The sequence below is a fragment of the Oncorhynchus masou genome, chromosome 6 (genome assembly GCF_036934945.1).
Source record: "Oncorhynchus masou masou isolate Uvic2021 chromosome 6, UVic_Omas_1.1, whole genome shotgun sequence".
NCBI classification, from domain to species: domain Eukaryota; kingdom Metazoa; phylum Chordata; class Actinopteri; order Salmoniformes; family Salmonidae; genus Oncorhynchus; species Oncorhynchus masou.
The window spans coordinates 21037187-21043186 of record NC_088217.1 but is presented as its reverse complement, the minus strand read 5'-3'; the positions used below and the strand labels follow the sequence as shown (position 1 = coordinate 21043186).

At 40.2% G+C, this 6000-nt stretch overlaps 1 pseudogene; it reads right to left on the bottom strand.

Moving 5' to 3' along the window:
- Positions 1-893: 893 nt before the first annotated feature.
- LOC135541022 (voltage-dependent calcium channel subunit alpha-2/delta-3-like) overlaps positions 894-6000 on the bottom strand; it is an 85478-nt pseudogene continuing 80371 nt past the window's right edge.

Genomic DNA, 6000 nt, shown 5'->3' with positions numbered 1-6000 from the left:
GTCACTTTAATAATGTTTACATACTGCTTTACTCATCTCATATGTATATACTGTATTCTATTCTACTGTGTTTTAGTCAATGCCACTCCAACATTGCTCAATCTAATAATTATATATTTCTTAATTACATTCTTTTACTTTTAGATGAGTGTATATTGTTGTGAATTGTTAGATACTACTTTACTCTTGGAGCTAGAAACACAAGCCTTTCTCTACACCTGTCACACTCTGATCTGTTTCACCTGTCTTGTGCTTGTCTCCACCCCCCACCAAGTGTCTCCCATTTGTCCCCATTACCTCACTGTGTATTTATACACTATGAAGTACCTCAGAAAACAAACGTTCACTTACAAACACCCATCTACTCACAAAAAAATAAAATTCTACTTAAAACACGCACAACCCTTTTTACAAAAAAAACACATTGAGCTACAGTCACACTTGTTGTCCACGACGACCATGAGGATGCTGAAGAGAGAGAGAGATAAAGAGAGAAAGAGAGAAGGAAAAAAAAGAGAGAGAGAGAAAGAAAGAGAGACAAAGAGAGAGGGAACGAAAGAGAGAGAGCGGGGGAGAGAGGTCAATTCAATTCAGTTTGATGCTTGAAGGTTAAGTAATGCTACTCCACCAATACGACATTACCCTGTATGCAAATAATATGAGTGTCTATCAGTGCCTAACACCTAGGTAACTGTGTTCCAAGTAACTGACACAGCCCTCACAGTCAATGTTGCCTGTGGTCTCTGTGATGGTACGCTCAGAGACGAAGGCAGGGTAGGTACTCCGGGTCACATTGTACCATCATGGTCTTTCCCCTCAAGCTTTGGGCTGGAAATGGGACATGTAAATGTTAACATTCTAAAAACACAATAATTTAACACACTTCAAAATGCTACTGATAAATAAATAAAGCTGAAAGGTCTGTGTTTATTGAGATTTTAGCAGCCTTCTTAAAGGAAGGGGGTTTGGGTTCAAGGGTAGGGGTCAACATTAGGGGTTATAGTCAAGGTAACAATAACATTCTTAAAACAGGCAAATGTTCATATTTCCGTTTGCAGCCAGAGCTCTGAACTTGATTCCTTTCATGGAACTTAAGTATGTTTGTTTTTATCCATCACATGCATCTTTTTACTCTGTATGAAATGTTCACTGCTGTAAAAATGAAAAGCAGGCTAAATAAATTGACTTCAATCATCCTGTAATCTCTTACTTCACATGATCCCGGTCATATCCCAAAATACAGAATTACATTCTCCAAGATAATGCTACATATATTTAGCTCAAAAAATAAAACAATTGCGGATCTATGTTTTAATTTTTAGCAGTTTCTTTTCTATTGTAATTGATAGACCACTCTTTTCAAAAGGTGACGTTTTTTTTCTAGTTCTTTCATAACTACCTTGACATAGAAGGTCTTATTTTCTACAGTGCAGGTAAAGTACACAGGGATATTGATTTCTTTGCTCTGTAATGCTCTCAGAATGTCTATATTGCATCACAATGCTTTCTCATAGTTTATTTCTCAGTCTGATGTCCATATGGTTTCCCTCTTGGAACAGTGTTCTATTTATCTTGAACAATGCCTTCTTATTCATTATTTCTCTGCTGGTTAGCGATAAGCAACTCAGTTAGTTATGAGTAAGTTCTTCTGGTTGGCAAGGCTCCCTGCGCTTTGTCAGCATTTGATGGTGTGTTAAAGCCGGTCTATCAGTCTCTCCAGTGTTGGGTCAAGTGTTGAGTCCAGTGTGGTGGGCTTCGGCGGCGGTATGGTCATCTGGTGAAGAGAGTGGCCAGCAGGGAGAGCAGTGCTCCTGTGAGGGGGGCAGACAGGCCTGCTGCTCCTCCACACTCCATGGCATTCTCCTTCAGCAGACACAGGGGGCATCAAAACAGAGATACTAGAATTAATATATACACTATGTATCTATGGTTCAGACAATATACAGATGGTCACATAGGTGCTAACTGTCACATTATTACTCAACCAAAAACAGGTGTTCATGTTCATTTTCATGTCATCACAGAGCAAATATATACTACGTACCTCAGGGTGGAAAGGATGACATGATTCTGGCCGCTTCCTGTCCTTCTGAAACTTCAGCCTATCACATTTCAGAGATTCGTTGTGTTCAGAGGGGTTAAGGATGGAAATACTGATGAACCAAACCTCAGATATGCATTTAACTGACACTGTGGTGTCCATTTCTGCAACATCATTGTAGCTTGATGAGAAACACAAACCATATTGCACGCTTCAAAAATACCTACATGTATGAGAAATGTAGTAATACCTCTGACTATGAAGTAACTCAGAAGCTGTTGATGTTCTCAGAAAACAAATGTTTGAGTTCACTTACAAAAGCTCACTCAAAAACCCATCCTAGTAAAAACACACTCGAAACCTTTTTCACTAAAAAACACACTTAATTTTCCCAAACTTCACAAGGATATACATAATCTCAATGGGGTCCATGGAAACTGGAAGGGTGGAGCTACAGTCACACTTGTTGTCCACGACAACCATGAAGAGGTTACTGCTGGGAATCTGCTGAATAACAAAAGATCTGAGGACAGACAGACAAGACAGACAGACAGACAGAGCGACAGACAGACAGACAGACAGACAGACAGACAGACAGACAGACAGACAGACAGACAGACAGACAGACAGACAGACAGACAGACAGACAGAGAGAGAGAGAGAGAGAGAGAGAGACAGACAGACAGACAGACAGACAGACAGACAGACAGAGAGCGAGACAGATAGAGAGAGATGAGTCGATTCAGTTACTGCTTGTAATATTATCCCACTAAGGCATGATCCAGTAAACACTATCAACACAGGTTAAGTGAGTTTATAAGTGCTTAATGCAAAGGTAACTGTATTCCCAGTACCTGACACAGCCCTCACAGTCAATGTTACCCGTGGTCTCTTTGATGGTACGCTCAGAGACAAAGGCAGGGTACTCAGTATCACATGGCACCAACATGGTCTTTCCCCTCGAGTTTTGGGCTACAAATGAGACATGTAAATGTTAACATACTATAAACACACATGAATCTCTCTCATACACACACACACTCATTCATGCATGTGCACACACTTGAGCTCACACACACATACTGACCTTTGACAGAGAGGTCAACATCCCACCAGCTGTACAGGTTGAATTCCAGCAGGAAACTGACGAGGAAGACACAAACATACACATTCAAAATATACATTTATATAACAAACCATTTCTGTGGTTGATAATCAGTGGACCTTTAATCATTTTACTATATCATGGTGATAGTATTATTCTCACATTACTAGTTCAGTCAGGAGCCATTTCACAATGGAGATGGGCTGGAAGAGAATCAATTAAACATTTGCATTAAGTGGATTTAACATTGACTTGATGTAAGGCTAGTGAATCATTTAGGGGTGGAACTTACATGTGATAAACAGTGTCCACTGTCACTGCTGCCAGCATACTCTCTACAGAGTGCCTGGTAGTCGTACAGATTGATCCTACAGGGACGAGACACTAGGACATTAGTGTGTGTATGTGTGCGCACCAATGTGTATAGGCCATGGCGGTGTGTGATCGACTGTGTAGGACAGAGACATTGTAGGTATGATGATTGTAATATTATTGCTTCTCTAACCTCTTGAAGGAGCCAATGAGGAGCAGCTTGGTCATAACAGCAGCCTCCACCTCGCCAAAGAACTCCCCTGTCTGAGGAAGAAAATATGGTTTATTTAAAGGCAAATACTAAGACCTAGGAGAGCAACAGGCCACGGGACAGACATATGTGTCTTGTGTATGTAAGTGGTACCTGAGAGTAGTCTTCTGTGACCAGAATAAAGCCGTTGTTGTCTATGAGGTAACACTTGATGTCCTGAGAATAGAGAAGATAGGAAGATACACATCATCAGCACAGGACATAATACAGCAATTCAATAGCGTGTGGGAACAGAGAAAGGTCAGAGATGGTACAGACGAGAAGGCCCAGAAACCAGAAGTAGAATGAGGGGAGTTTCAGACAGGGACTGTTCTGTTCTTACCTCATTATCACAGCTGATGGTGCACTTCCCATCCAGAGCAGCACACTGTATCAAATCAATATGATGAATCATTTCATTCAATAATAAATACATCATGTCACTGGAGTTTGAATGAGTGAATTTGTGTGTGAATTTGTGTGTGAATTTGTGTGTGTGTGTGTGTCTACCTGTCTGCTAGCGGTCCAGAACTTCCTCTGAAAGAAATTCAAGTTCATTTGAATCCCAACGGCTATAGTGGATTTGAGAAAAACAGAACTGTCAGCACACTGTACATCTAGTAGAGGAAGTAAGCATTTATGTGAATTGTGTCAATTCTTTATCTATATATTCTGTCTGTACATTCTGTTTATTGTGGTCAACACTATTTCACCAGGTGTAATTCCTGTTACGTGTACATGTAATTGGTGAATAAAGGTGATTCTGATAAAGGGGTCTCTTGAAATGTCTTCAATGGGCATTTATATAGAAAATATGACAGTTAAAAGTTCATGACAGGAAAACCTTACAGTACTCTAAATTAGGGATTAGTGAATTTACATGCAACAATGGGTGACTTCCTGTCATCCAGCAGCTGTATGGCGGTGCTGGCCAAAACCACACTCTTATTCTCATTTCCTGAGGAGAAACAGGAACACAGAAGAACACAGACATTAGCAGACATTTAACAGAAAAAATGGCATAAAAATTGACCAAAAAGTATTTGTCAGTAGCTAGGTTCCATCCAATTGGCAACAGATTTTAATGTGAATATTCTAAAATCGGCATAAAAACAACATGCACATTTTCCCACCAGAGATGTGTTTCCATCAAATTACTTCCCTACATCAAACATGTCTAACAAAACACAGGTTTAAACAAGAAAATACATATATATACACCATATATATACACATATACATATATAGTGGCTTGTGAAAGTATTCACCCCCTGGAACTTTCCTACTTTGTCGCCTTACAACCTGGAATTAAAATACTTTTTTTTTGGTATCATGTGATTTACACAACATGCCTACCACTTTGAAGATCCACAATATTATTTATTGTGAAACAAACAAGAAATAAGACAAGCGTGCATAACTATTTACCCCACCAAAGTCAATATGTTGTAGAGCCACTTTTTGCAGCAATTATTGCAAGTCTCTTGGAGTACGTCTCTATAACGTGCTCAAGAATTTCCCTGTATTTAGCGCCATCCATCATTCCTTCAATTCTGACCAGTTTCCCAGTCCCTGCTGATGAAAAACATGGATGGTGTTCTCGGGGTGATGGGAGGTGTTGGGTTTGCCGCCAGACATAATGTTTTCCTTGATGGCCAAAATGTCACTCCCTGACCTGAGAGAGCCTTTTTATGTCTCTATTTTGGGTTGGTCAGGGTGTGATTTTGGTGTGCATTCTATGTTTTGTTTTCTATGTTTCTTTGTTTTGGCCGGGTATGGTTCTCAATCAGTGACAGCTGTCTATCATTGTCTCTGATTGGGAATCATACTTAGGTAGCCCTTTTTCCCTCCTTTCAGTGTGGGTAGTTGACTTTTGTTAGTGGCACTATAGCCCTGTAAGCTTCACAGTTATTTCTTTGTTTGTTGGCGACATTTTAAATTAACCGAAAATGTACGCTAACCATGCTGCACTTTGGTCCACTTCTTTCGACGGCTATGACACAAAAAGCTACATTTTAGTCTCATCTGACCAGATTCCCTTCTTCCCTATGTTTGGGGAGTCTCCCACATGCTTTGTGGCAAACACCAAACGTGTTTTCTTATTTTTTTCTTTAAGCAATGGCTTTTTTTCTGGCCACTCTTCCATAAAGCCCAGCTCTGTGGAGTGTACGGCTTAAAGTGGTCCTATGGACAGATACGCCCATCTCCTCTGTGTAGCTTTGCAGCTCCTTCAGGGTTGTCTTTGGTCTCTTTGTTGCCTCTCTGATTAATGCTTTCCTTGCCTGGTCTGTG